Raw genomic sequence first — 14,837 nt, 5'->3', positions numbered from 1 at the left:
GGGAAGTGCTGACAGGCAGAGAAAGACATGGGAGTGGGACATGTCTGCCCTGGGTGTTTCCTGGGGCCTGAGTCCTGAGACTGGGTGGTGCTCTGGGGCTTTAAGTAAATGTCACAGAGAGGAAGGGCTGAATGGGGGACACTTCCACGGCTCTCTCCTCCCCATCAAGTATTCTTTCCATTTGCCAGTGCAAACATTTAATAATGAGATTGTTATCCTCCCAAACATGCTAGTAAAGAATTCCTGTGGGTAGATGGTAGCAAATATAGAGATTGACTGAGTATTGTCAAAGATTTATTCCTGATTAAAGTTTTGTTGATAAATGGCTTACACTGAATATTAGGCTACTGACTTTCTGATAGAAAGACCCACGAAATAATGGTCACGTTTACCAGAGTGTTTCTGTGTATAGTCACTTGGATTTGATAAAATATGTCCTCAGTGATTATTCCTTTAAGATCATGGAGAGTGCAAAAGTTCAGATGGTAAATGTCACACTGCAAAGAGTAATTAGCTTTTTTCTTTTTTTAAAGTTTTTTTTTTTTAAAGTTTTTTTTATTTTTTCCTTTTTCTCCCCAAAGCCCCCCAGTACATAGTTGTATATTCTTCGTTGTGGGTCCTTCTAGTTGTGACATGTGGGACGCTGCCTCAGCGTGGTCTGACGAGCGGTGCCATGTCCGCGCCCAGGATTCGAACCGACGAAACACTGGGCCGCCTGCAGCGGAGCGCGCGAACTTAACCACTCGGCCACGGGGCCAGCCCCTAGCTTTTTTTCTTTTTCTCCCAATTATTTTGATGAGGTCATAATGGTTTATAACATTGTGTAACTTCAGGTGTACATTATTATTGACCAGTTTCTGTATAGACAGCAAGAGTAATTTACATTCTGATGCAGGTAGAAAAATCTGCCAGCTCATTCTCTACGGTTACCTGACAAAGAAATTTAAAGCACGATTTTAAGTTAAGTGACTTCAGTCATCTTTTCTTTGCACATGGGCTAATCTTTAGGGTAAAATTCATGTTATTTTAGACAACATATTGTTTGGAGTTTTGTATAACTTCATTGGATCAAAATAATAAGCGGACCCTCCTCACGTTGAAAATGAGAACACTGGTGTGCAGTACTGTGGGGATGGTGTGGTGAAGGGTTAGGATGTGATGGACACGTGGGTTGCTTCCATCTCTTGGCCGCTGTGAATAGTGCTGCTGTAAACACAGGTGTTTGTTAGCTATCTTTAAGCAAGCAAATCTTGGTTTTTTTCTTCTAGTACTTGTATGGTTTAATTTTTTTGAATTTAGATGTCAGGCCCATTTGAGGGTTATTTTAGATTATGGTGTAAAGAGTGGATCTAATTTTCTCTTTTTCCCTGAAAAACAACCTAGTTATTCTAATTCCATTTATTAAAGTTTATTGTTTCCCAGTGATTTGAGATGACGCCTTTACCATTAAATTAGGCATTGTATGAAATTTCAATTCTGCCCTTTGTCCTGCCTGTCCCACACACCATGGCACACGGTCTTAGGGTATGCAGTCGTCCCTCAGTATCCAATTGGGATGGGTTCCAGGAACCTCACAGATATCAAAATCTGCAACCGTTAAATTCCTTGTATAAAATGACAAAGTATTTGCATATAACCTTTGCGTGTCCTCCCTTCCATACATTTTAAATTGACTCTAGATTACTAATAATACTTAATACAATGTAAATGCTATAGTTGTTAATACCGTACTTATTGTTTAGGGAATAATGACCAAAAAAAGTCTATGCATGTTCTGTAGGATTCAACCATCGTTGGCTTGTCGATCCCCATTGGTTGAATTCATGGGGGATACAGAAGGTGGATTGTACTTTCATATCTACTGGGGGGTCTCTGGTAGGGTGGGGAGGAGAGAGCCTTACCCTGGGGAGAGAGATGTCCTTCCATCCCTCCCCAGGATCATGGGGGGAGGGGAGATGAGAGAATGGATGGCATGGAGGAGGGAAGAAGTTCATCCTGATCCCCAGGACATTGAGGGGCATTTACTTATCCTGAGGAAGAGATTCCAGTTTCCTGGATTTGCTCACACTCAGTCCTGACATACATTTGTTGTCTACTGAATAATGTTGACTGAACAAGTGAGAAGTCAGATATTTCCACTCTAGACGTGGCCATTTATTAAGGCTCTGGCAACCCCCCTGGAGCTGGCCTCTGCCCCAGAGAAGAAGAGTGGGTCACAGGTGGGTGTGGGTCTCAGTCTGACCCCACTGTTTGAGGCATCTCATTGTTCTTCTTATCCAGGAAAAGAAGCTGGAAACTCTGGTGAAGACTAATGAAGAAGTTCCCATATTACTTACATAGGATACGATGCCCTGGGCCTCATGATGACACACCAGGGGGCCTCTAGTGTCCCCCTGTGGGTGATGGGAGGAAGGGACATGAAATCAGGCCTCCCCACTCCTTTTGCCCTAAGGCTCAGCCCTCAGAGAAGATAGGGACAGGTGGGCTCCTTCAATGTGGGGTGTGTGTGAGATGGGAGGCTGCTGGGTGGAGGAGTCAAGCTTCTGGATCTTTCCATTGCTGGGCTTCAGTCCTGACTATGGTTACTGTCTGTAGCTCAACCCAAGTCAGGACACCTTCCACTTCCACAGGACAAGGCTGCACATGTGCAGGTTGTGTGTCTGGTGCTCCTCTAATCCCCCAGAAATCCTATTGATAGGGAAAATCCACATGTCACTCAGGTCTCGGCCCCAGATTGAGCCTGTGGGGATGTAGTCTGTTTGGACTGGTCAGTACCACCTAGGCTTGTCTGTGTTGGAACTTGTTGGCTGATGCCCAGGGCCTTACCAGGAAGGTGGACTTCCTCTTCCTCAAGTTCCCCATACAAATCTGCATTGAGTGGGTGTAGAAATTGAAGTGATTGCTGCACTTCAGATACCTCTGCCCTCTTAGCCGCATTTCCTGGACTATGTCTGTTCTACCATACAGGTCAACCAGGCCCCAGCCCACCACAATGCACTTGGTCCCAGGACTTGGCCTGGTCTGAGTCAAAGGCAGAGCACCGGCCTCAGACTCGGTTCAGTCTGGCTCTATTCTCCAGCTGGCAGGAAGAGTGCAGGCCCTCAGGGACTCCTGGGCAGTATTCACCTCTTGCCCCCACCATTATCTGCAACCCTGCTCCTGCTTCCTCCTTCATGGTCCCAAGACAGGATGGAGCCTCCATGCTGGGAGAAAGCCAGCTGGGCTGGGGAACCAGAGTGTCAGGTAGATGGTGCCAGTGGTAACACGATGTCATTCAGGTTGTTCTGCTGCTCATATTCAGGATGGCAGATGCTCTGAGCACAGATATGCGCTGCTGGGTGCTTTCCAGCCTCCCCATGTAGTGGGCCCCCAGGATGACATTTATAGGGCTGTGAAGGAAAGGTGGCCAAGAGGTAGGTGTGAGCCACAGGAGCTCTGTACCCCAGCTCTGCAGGGCAGGAGGACAGCCCAGGGTGGTGAGACTGTAGCTGAGGGAATTGAGGGGACAGGAGAGCTCTGGGGCTGAGCTGTCTGTGCCCTCTGCTCCTCAAAGCCCTGAGCTGGGGATGGTGGGGGACACAGGGACCTTGAGTTTTACTTCCCCCAGAATATATTGAGAGAGAGCTTGAATTCATATTTTGGGCCCCAATCAGGCCTTCTGTTTCCCCCGTCTCTCTCTTGAGCACATCCTTCTTTTCTCCTCATTTACCCTGGCCTGTTATCTGCCCCCAGACCTACCTGGTCTCTTTGTTACCCCTGCTTTAAGGTCCCTCTTATGAACTCTTCTGGGCCTGTCTGACTGGTTGCCCAGGACACTCCTTATTTCCTCATGTTCCCCAGCATAGAGCTGCGGTTAGAAAAAAGTCTTCTCACACCAAGAACACCCTGCAGGTACCCGAACCCACCGGACTCTAGGTCAGAAGAAATGGCCTGTAGGGATGGGAATGGAGCCTGGCCTCTTGGCCTCTGATGATCTCCCCTGAAAGGAAGCTTTCGGTACTTATCTCTGTTCTCTTAGAACCTGCTGTGTTGGTACCAGTTTGATGCTCCAGAAAGGCTAAAAGATGGGATGGAGGAGAGAAGATGCAGAGGAAGAGGAGTTGCTGATTTCAGCGGTCTGCTCCACACATTGGGAGAGCAATCCAGGGTTCAACAGGAAACAGTGCTGACTCCCTGTCGCAGACCTCAGCTTGTCCCACCTCTCTGAAAGGAAGAGAAGAATCCTTGGTCCAGGCGTGGCCAGCTTCAGCCTTCCCTGTTGAGAAAAGACACTCTGCTCTTGGATGGGATCCTGCTGGAGTGTCCATTTCCTGAAGTCCCTGCAGCTTTCTTCCTCAGCGTGCTTCCCAGATCCCTCTGAGTCCAGCTCACCGCCAGCTCACAACTAGCAGGGGACTGCTTTTGAGATTCTAGATGTCAGCTGATGTGATTGTTATTGCTGTATCCTTACCCTCCAGGATCTGACATAGGGGTGGCAAAATGATTAGAGAGCACATTTATTTAACACGTTCTAGGTGCCAGAGGCAATTCCACGAGTTTTATGTACAATAACTAATTTAAATCTTCTGGGAACTCTATGAGGTAGGCATGAAATGATTTCTATCTTATGATGAGGAAGCTGAGGAACTGTGAATTCAAATCACTGGCCTAGCGATCCTAGTTAGGAAGTGCCAAGGCAGGCTGGCTCCAGGGTTTGTGAGAGGGGTTGGATCTCTAAGGTCGGGGATGGTCACAGACCTGCCCAAGCCCTGTGGGGGTGGGAGAAAGGCCACCGGGAGCAGGAGCAGCTACATATTCCTCAGAAGGTGGTCGAGTGAGCTGCTTCTGGTGCTTTCTCCTGCCATATTTTTAACCCCTGAGAGAGGAAGGAAGGGTGAGGGTGGGTTCCAAATTCACAGTCTCATTCTCCTGCTGGCATGATAGGTTTCATCACCCAGCTGCCCAGGATGATTGCCCACCAACTGCCAGTGGTCTGGAGAAGAGAGAGTCATACCAGCCAACACCATCTTCCCCCTCACAACTGCTGAGTCAGTGCTGGGAGCACAAACAGGAACCCAGGGTGACAGGAAGAGTTCTTAGAACTTGTGTTCTAGAACCCAAAAGCCACCAAATTCAATAATTTCCCAACAACTCATGAAAGCTACTGGCTGCCTATGTCCTCTATTTCCTGTGTCTGCCGGACTACAGCTCAGTCATTTGGAATTTCAGTTTCTCTAAATGAATATGTTTCCTGGATTCCTTCTTCATTTCCTCTTAGTAAGTCATGGACAAGGGTGAATGAAACACAGGTGAGGTGTGAGGTGGGATGTGGTGAGGACGCCAGGAATAAGTTGAAGGAGATGAAAGAGCAAAGGGGAAGCCTGCTTTTCTTCACCCTCTGACCCCTGGCCAACGTGCTGAGACCCTGGCTGCTGCCATTTCTTATTTATTTATTTATTCATTTATTTTTATTTTGCTGAGGTGTATACCATTTGATACTAATTCTGTAAAAGTGAAAGACAGGAACTGGAACAACAATCTTATTTTCACTGTTATACTACCCAATCTTTTCCTATAATAGAAATGTATTAGTTTTACAGGCAGAAATAAAATTTAGGGCTCATGATCACTATAAACAGCAAACACTATTAAGCATCGTGGTTGAGAGGAGCTAGCAGTTTAAAGAAACAATTTCCTTTTCTTCCAGGGGGCACAGGTGAACCACATTTGGAGTCTCACTTGAGCTTGGGTGTGGCTGTGTGACTGTTGCCACAAACGGGATGTGAGTGGAAATGCTGTGGGCACCTTCCAGACATGGCCACAAATACCATCCTGTGCCTGACCATGTGGACTCCTCCCTTTCCAGACTTTGACACAGGTGAACACGGAGAACACGGATGCCATCTTTAGGGGACGAGCTTGGTCACTTATTTGTGGGTTGTCCAGGCAATTATTCTCCAAACTGGGACATGTGAGAGTCAAAGGGGCACTACTCACCAGGAATCTCATTTTGGACTGAGTGTGAGCAAGAATTAGATTTCTATTATGTTAGTGACTGAAATGCTACAGTCTATCAGTTAGAATAGTTAGGGTTATCTTAACTAACACAAGGCCCACCTTCCTGAAGCCTCCCTTTGCTTGATTTGGAATATTTTTAAAATAAAATTATTCTAATAATTATGCCATTTAAAGTATTGAATAAATCAGAAAATGGAAAGAAGAGGAAAAATTTTAGCCTTAATCTCAGCACTGAATTGATCACTATTAGCAGAAATTTTTCCATCTAGGTTTCTTTCTACGTATTTTTGTACATAGCTGTGATCACAGCATAATTTTTTTTATTTCCGTAATTTAAATTATTCAACATAAAAATTTCCCTCATTTTGTTAAAACGATTTTAGTGAATATCAATTTAGCATCTCATTTATATTCAATAAATAGCCTTTTAAGTCATTTAAATAATGCAGAAAAATTATAGGTAAATTAGGAAAATGGATATGTAGGAAGAAAAAAGCTTGAAAGGAAAATATATATATTAGCAAAAATTTGATTGTAGTATATATTACTCTCTATCTGCTTTTGACTTAAAATGTGCCTGGAGAACATTCTCCAAGTGCCAAAATGAAATTCTATCTCAAATTTTAAAGTTTCCCCAGTGTTAAAAGGTATGAAACTTTTGAACAACTAGTCGCCAATTTGGTGCGGAACATTAGCATTTTTCGAAGACTTGACTTTCGTAACAAATCTCTGAAACACTTACCTTGTCCACTTTTCTCAGTGTGGGTGATGGCTAGGAGAAATACTCTTTTTTTCCTTTTTTTTTTTAAGGACTTCTGTGTGCAAGGTGTGAAAATGCCATTCTCAATGTCCATACTGAACGTTACCATCATTAATTTAGTAAATCCTTCACAATTAGATAAGCAAAAAATTATTAATATTTTAATTTGCATTGATTAGTTAGTGAGCTTTTACTTTTTTCTTAATGCTGATTGTATTTTTTTAACTGTCATATTAATGTTCTTAGCCTAGTTTTCTAAAGCAGTGGTTAACGTAGATGTTAAGGGCTGCAGAATCCATAACGTGCTCGTGCCATTTTTTAGCATTTCCTTCTTTTTGACATTAATACTGATTCCAGTTTGGGGTAAATTATTAAATAATTGTGTGTGAACACCTTTATGAATAATACACAGACACACACTTTAGACCTTGTTTAGGAATAAGTCCTAGCAATAAAAGTCACTAGCTCAAGAGACAGAAATAGATGTAAACTGACTTTGAAACCATTTTAAGGAAACAGGTACCATCAAGAGCAGCCCAGTCTTCCTGATGCTACAGTCAGTATAAGGTCATTGTTTTCCTTCAAAGCGTATGTCATTCTACAGGAAGTGCTCCTGTCAGGTGTGAGGGGGAACTGACTCACCAGGCACTGTCCTTTGAGGTCACACACCCCTGGTGGCAGATATCCCTGGCTACTCTCTCGCTGGCTCTGGCTTATACCCTGGGGCTCTGTGGAGCTCCTCATGGCTGACTTTCTGGGGCCTCTATTTCTTTTGTGTGACGGCTTCTCCTAAGACTGTCCCTTCTTACTGCTGTGACCTGAAGTTGTCCCCCGGCTCGTGCACCTTCTACTATTCACTTGCTTGTCTCCGCACGTGCGTTCAGCTCTTCCCTCCCCTGTCCTTCTGTGGGTGCTCTGAGCCCCAGGGGAGGCTTGGCAGATGGACGTTGAGACAGTCTTGAATGAAAAATAAGCTTTCATTTGCTTTTCATCTTATTTTTCAATGTGCTGGATTTTGCTTTTCACATCTACGAATTGGTCGTGTTCTGTCACATCCAATTCACAAGTCGTGCTGTTTGAAGGATCCACCATCCTAAAATAAGGTCATCTGGGTCACAATAGTCAATGGAAATAATCAATAACCCATTCATAGATAGGAAAAATAGAGTGATATTTATTGAGCCAATCCTGAGGACTAGCCCAGAAGTGCTGTCTCCACCAGGGAACAAAGCTCTCCTGAGAAGTGTGGTTTACAGCATCGCTAAGACCATTTCACAACCGAGAACATACAGGAAGCATGACGAGAATACAATTTTTTTTCCCAAAGCCACAAGCATATGTTGTGCTGCAGTTTAGCACATACATAGCCAGTCAACTTGACCTTGGTCCTCTGGGAAGAAGAGCTTATCTTGAAGGAAGTGTTGGTATTGATGTCAGAGAAAGGGAGACATTCATCCCTGTCTTTAAAGAGTTCATTCTTTGCTTTGGGAAAATGTTTGAAGCAGATGTACAATGCGTGTTTGGTGGGTCAGAAGTCAGGCTACTCTATGAAAAACAAGGTTTAGGCTGAATCACGGTTGAACCAGAATGGCTTCCCCATACACCTCAAGATGTGACAGCTTCTTGTTATTCTTATTATTTTTATCACAATGAAAGGGCTCGCACTTGAAATGTGGCATTTTTTGGGTTTGTGGCATGGGACTTATGCCTTCTACATGTAAGTAAAAATAAGCCTGTCCCAGTTGCCTCCTCCCTCACTTCCTCCCCTCTGCTCATGGACTCCACTGAGCACTGATTGGAAACTCAGGACCTGTGTGTCCCAATTCTCTCCCAATTTCATATAGCCCATATGGAAACAAACAAGATCAGCCATGTGAAACTGTAATGTGCAATACAATAAAGTACAGAGAATTGAATATTTTCAAGACAAGATTTCCTGTGTATCCCAAATTCTGATCCATCTGCCAAACTGACTTGTCTGGGGGAAAGAGAGGAAGCAGGAGAGTTTACAGGAAATTTCCCCTCATTGTAAGTTTCAAATGTCAAGGACAGAGCCTCTTATGGGACTGGCACAAAGTGAGAGATCACCATATGATCTACTGATGGATGTCCAAGTGGGTAGTTTCTAGCCCAGCAGCCCTGGAGCCCTTAGGCTCGCAAAGGTGCCATAACCCAGGTTGCCAGCAAGGGGCGTCAGGCCAGATTGAAAGGAGCTGGGGCTGCCAAGTGACTCTACAGGACATGGTGGCTGAGGCCCTGGGATGCTGGGCTGGAAAGAGGACCGGAACTCTGTCTTCTCAGGTGGAAAGTGGGTACTGGCTTCTCTGATAGGCATCAGGTGGGCTGGCAGCTCAGGTATCATGGAGAGAAGCCATAGAGGAGAATTCACATGGGACCATGGGAACTCTGTTAGAGAGAGGAGAGAGAGGCTGGCTCAAAACAGGGTGGGCTGGAAGGGAAAGGAGCTGGTGTCGAGGGCAGTCACATGGAAAACAGGGCCTGGAGTGGGATGGTCAGCCAGGGAGGAAGGCTGACTGAGCTCAGTGCTGGACCAAGGGCAGGGCAAGAAATGGGATGTGCATGAGGGCTGGGGCCATGGTAGGGGCATTGAGCCTCTGAAGCTGCAGATGGTCCTGGCAGTGGGAGAAGATGTCCCCACTGGAGAGACAGGCCTTGTAAACAGGAAACTCAGTGCCCACGGCCTGGCCCCCTGGCCTCCTGGGTCCCTGGAGTTAGTCCTCTTCCACTGCCCTGCTCTTCTCTCTGCCTAACTATTGGTGGGTTCGTGATGGTGGTTGGCTTAGAGAAGGTAAAAATTTTTTAAGGCCCAGGGAGGAACATATTATGTAGAAGAAGATGTCCTATTATAATAGGCAGGCTTCAGAGTCAGCCCTTACACAGGTCTAAGCATTACAGAGTTGTGACGGAGGAAATACACAGAATGGGGTTTATGGGGAAGGAGGACTGGAGGAGGAAAGAGGAAGGGCAGCTCACAACTCACAGCAGAGGGCTACCTGGAGCATGTTGTTGCATATTGAAAATGGTTTAGTTGTCAGTAAGACTTCAGTCATGCTCGCACTACAGATCCATTTATTACGGCCCTGCAATCCCACTGCCTGCCCCATGGGAGTCCTGCCTCTGCCCCAGAAAAGATGGTCAGACACAGAGGAAGGTCAACTTCACACCTGCTGCTTAGAAGTGTTTCACTGTTCTCTTTATCCAGGGCAGGTAGTCTGAGACCTTCATGAAGACTGCTGGAGGGGTCTCGCTCTGTTGTCCATAGGAGCAAATGCCCTGGGCCATGTTTTCACAGATGAAGGGACCCCCTGAGTGCCCCTTTGGGCAGAGACAGGAAGGACTGAGCTGGCCTCCTCACGGTCCTGCCCTTCTCACAGCCCCAGGAGTTGATAGTCTCTATTCTCGGGCTGCCTGGGAGATCAGGGTCAGGGCAGCCTTGTCTCCTCCCTCATCCCAGGGCTCCAGCCTGGCTCTGACTGTTCTTTGGAGCTGCACCCAGGCCAAGACGATCTCTCCAGTCCTCAAAGAAATTTTGTTGAGAACCCTGTTATGGAATGACTGATCCTTTCTTATGACTGATCTTCCAGGGGGACAAATCTAAAGACTGGATTGGAGGACACAGGCAACCCAAGCTCTCAGGCTAAGGCATGAAGATATGGCCACACCCATCCCCCAGAGCTCCCCATTTCCTCTCTCCCTGGATCTGTCTAGGTGGATGCTGGAGCTTACCTTGACGCTGTTCTTCATCTTCTGTGGGTCCCCTACACAAATCTGGGTGGCTCCGCCATAATAGCTGGGGAAGAGGGATTCACACTCCTGATCCTTCTTCACGGTCAGATCCACCTCATGCAGGGTGGTGGTTAAAGTGCCCATTGATTTTTTCCCCAATGGGCCACACTGCACACCTCTCCAGTTCTCACCTGGGCACCGTGGGCAGGCTGAGGGGCCGCACAATTGCAGTCTGCTTGGCCTTTCTCTCCAGCTGTTGGGAAGAGGTAAGAATGTCCAGCTCAGCTACCTGCCTTCTGGGTCAGACACCACGTGGGTCCGCACTGACTTCCCTCTCCCCTGAGCCACTGGGACTAGTCAGGCGGCAAGGATGGGAAGGAGAGAAGATACACGTTGCCCTGGGAAGGGAAACTTTCTGGACCCAGGACAGCAAGAGCAGCAGGGAGGTTCCCTTACTTTTAGCAACATGATATCATTGGGGAAGTTCTTAGGATTATAGTCTGGGTCACTGATGACTTCTTTTACAGGGATATCCTGCTGGATTGTCTCCTGCTTCTCCATGTTGTGGGCCCCCAGGGTCACCTTGATTGAACTGCGCAGAAATTAGAGTGGGGATGTGGGAGGCATGGAGTCACAGGAGATCCAGCCCTGGAGCCATGCTGGGGGGGGGGGGGGGGGACAGCCGGGGGCAGGGCAAGACTGCAGCTAGGGGAAATCAAGACAAGATGAGGGAGGGGTGCTGAGTGGCTCTGTGCCCTGTGCTTCTCGATGACTGTGAACGTATGGCTTATGGAAGCTTTCTCTTGCCCTCAGGCAATATTGTGAAAGTACTCTGTTTGCCTTTCAACCCTAATGCATGCTTTCATCCTCTCCAGCTGCTTTATATGGGCAGTGTTGTCTCTCTTCTCAACTAGACCTCTTGCTCTCACCTCTGACCCTCTGACCCCAAATCTTCCCTGTCCTATTTCTCACTTTCCATGGCCTAGTCATGCTCTCAGATGGTTCCTCTCATGAGCTCTCATGGCCTTGAGTTACCAAGAGCCAGGGGAGCTTCCCTGGGTAGCAGCCCGTGGGTAGAGGACAGGGGTCCCTGTAGGGGTCTCAAGAGGTGTCAGTTGTCTGTAGCACCTCACTTTCCCCAGCAGTGAGCAACTGTCTAAACAATTTCCTTTCCCATGAGGACACCTCCACACCTGTTGGGAGTCCCCTCATCTAGAAATTGAACCAACGCCATGTTTGGGTGTGAATAGGGCCTGGCCTCATGTCCTGTGATGATTCCTGAAAGAAAAGACTGGAAGATGGGCTTTTTGGGAGCGGCTATGGTCAGGAGGGAAGGCTTCTGAAGGTGGTGATTGAGGGTGGGGTCTACAGTGCCCTGCAGACATTGGGGGATTGTCCTCCCAGGTTCTCCTTGCAGCAGAATAATCTGTTTCTGAATGTCAAGCCTCAGAACCCCCTGTGAGAAAAGGGAGGACAGTGCTTGTTGTCCCTGTCCTACATCATGGAGGAGATAAGAGCTGTGTTCATGATGGTGGAGCCCAGGGGATCGTGGACAGGGGTCCCCTAACACCTTCTGTCTCAGTGAGTCTCTTGACCCCTCTGGGCCTTGGCTAACATCCTGACTGATGCTCATATCCAACAATCTGTCTGTGAGCTTATGACATTGGATTTTTTAAAATCCTCCTGTCCTACAATCTACCCCATCTTAGGATCTCAGTGATCATTTTTAGCAACGTGAATGAATGGCCTTCACTTAGCTTTAGCCTGTGGTTTGGTGGGGATTGTGGTGGTGGGATTGAAGGCCATCGTCCTAGGGGATGGCACTGTGTGGAGCATTCTAGGGATTGGGGAAGCAGGGGTAGATGGGGCTGAAAATGGCGTCCCTGGGCCTCTGCCAGAGCCAAGACAACAGGGAGCCCTTCGTGCAGTGTTCTAGCTCCTTCTGAGATCAGCTGCTCCCTGGCGTCCTCTCTTGAGCAGGGGTAGTGGGTGAGGGCACCAAGAAATGAAACTGATCCTTGAGCTATGTCCAAGGACAGTCCCACTAATGCAGCAGGTTTGTCTGGTCTGCCCTTTCCTGAGTTGGAGTGAGGGATTTTAATTACTTGTCTTTTGCAGTTTGATGTCCTGTGCCAAATGCCTTCTATGAGCAACACACTTTCGAGGTGATAAGAGAGAGGCACACACACTAAATATTGTGGTGAACACCCTCCTTCCTGCTATCCTTGTGGAGTGTTTATGTAGTATCGGACTTGTTAGTCTACGTTTGGGATGGGAGTTGGGCTCTGGAAATTTCTTGGGCTTTAACTGAGGAAAATCCCTGACTGTGTTAGGCAGAAGGGTCAGGAGCACAGAGAGTTTTGGGAGGTGGGCTGGAGCGTCAGCAATGGGGATATTCATTTACCTGTCCCAGGCTCGGGGAGCAGAAGAAAGGTCAATCAGAGTGAAAGTGGATACGTCTTCCCGGAAGGTCTGCCCATGTCAGAACTGCTAGTGTTTCTTCCTTCCAGAACACACGGCCCCTGAGGGAAAGGCAGGGGTGTGGCTAAGGACATCACAGACCTCCTAGATCTGTGCTTCTGGTTTTCCTGAGTCATCTGCAAAGTAGCTTGTCAAAGGTCTCTGGCTTGGGGTAGTTGACAGTAGCATTGTCTCCACACTTTCACTCCCAGTGATGAGTTACAAGGTGAAAGTAAGAAGAAAGAAGAATGAAGGGAAGCCTGTGCTGCAGTGAGCAGAGGAGCTGGACCCCAGAAGCCCCTCCGTGAGTGAATTTACAATGTCTCCATTTCTCAGCTCTTGGCTCTTTTTTCCATCCTGATGAAGTCATGAATAATTATTTAGCAAGCTAAGTCCAGGGAGATGAGCAAGATGGATCTTGCCCATGAGAATATGGTGGTCTCCTAGAGTAGACTGAGAATTTGTGGTTAGAATACAGGTTGGTAAGGGCTGTGGTGGGGTCTACTTGGTGGTACGTGATAGAGGCTGGACATGCCTCAGGGGCATATAGAACTGGACACACCAAAATACCCCTAATGATAACCGCACTGCCTCCCTGACCACCAACCAGCCTTGTATTTTGGAATATTTAGAATGCCCTCTTTAAATGTAAATATTCTGTGACTAAGAGAGCTTCACTTATCCCACAATTTTGCACAATAGTCCTGGACTTGATATTCATTGGACCAAAACAAACCATCAGAGGGTCGGTTGGAATTGAGTGGTCTGATTGTGTTATGCTTGGGTCTTTTAGCACTCCTGGAACCTGAGGTGGGGACTGTTACCCAAATCATAGTGCGTTTTCTTGGTAGGGGGTTCCCCTCAAGAATTGCTGGTCACTGTTGCCAGGTGATTGGGAAATGGGTACCTATTGTTCTAATAATTACTATCCACTAAGTATTCTATGTCCAGGGTCCAGTGAACCGTGGCTCTGATGTCCCTGGGCTGAAAAATTATAAGCATTTGCAAACAGATTATGCCAAGACTCTCACCAGTGTGCCGACAGATGAAGGAGTAATGGAAAGGAAGGCAAAAAAAATTTACTCAATAAACTATAGGCTATAGGACATTTTTTGAATAAAAGAGGCATCAATGTTTTCCACTCTAGAGATGGAAGTTTATTAAGTCCCTAGCTTTGTCCCCTCCAGGCTGCTCTGACCAGGGCAGTTCTGGCCTCTGCCCCAGACAAGATGGATGGATCAATCCTTGGGACACCTGAGTCTGGGCCCTTCTGCCTGAAGTCTTGTGGTTTTTATCAACAGGAGAATGCTTGGGATCCAGGAGAAGACACAGGGAGGTTTTCCATTCTCTTTTCCAAAGGAGATAACACCCTGGGCCACATTGTTACATATGAGAGCGCCCCTGGAGTCCCCCTGTGTACAGAGAAGGGAAAAGTCTCAGTCAGAGCCCTCTGGCTCCCCTTTCTCAGCATCATTTTCTCCCTGGTGTTCTCCTGCTCCCCTCCCAGGGCCCAGCTGTTCAGATGTGTAGTAGCTGATTGATTACCATTTACCTTGGTTCTGAGTGTCAGGCAGATTGTTGGATCCTCTGTGATCTGCTTGCACCGTGAGCCTGTGTCCTGGCTGTGTCCTCTCTCCAGGTCAACCCAGTCCAAGAACCTCCACTTGTTGTCCATGGACAAAGGCCGAGAGATTGGCAGGAGAAAGATGCCTGGGCTCCACAGGCTGAGAACAGCATACAAATACCCATGAGTGGACCTAGGTCCACCATTGGCCATTGCTTGTGAGAAGGCCTGGCGATGCTAGCCCAGCATCACTGTGTGCCGGGGGCAAAGGTGGGAAGATTCTTGTCTCTATATGCTTGTAGCTACTTT

The 14,837-nt window shown here is 47.2% G+C and overlaps 1 pseudogene; it reads right to left on the bottom strand.

The window, feature by feature from the left end:
- Positions 1-9,949: 9,949 nt before the first annotated feature.
- Positions 9,950-14,639, bottom strand: LOC124234986 (granzyme H-like; annotated as a pseudogene).
- Between the last annotated feature and the right edge of the window lie 198 nt (positions 14,640-14,837).

Source organism: Equus quagga, chromosome 2 (genome assembly GCF_021613505.1).
Source record: "Equus quagga isolate Etosha38 chromosome 2, UCLA_HA_Equagga_1.0, whole genome shotgun sequence".
Taxonomy (NCBI): Eukaryota; Metazoa; Chordata; class Mammalia; order Perissodactyla; family Equidae; genus Equus; species Equus quagga.
Note: the sequence above shows the minus strand (reverse complement) of the source record. Positions and strands in the feature narration are given on the sequence as shown.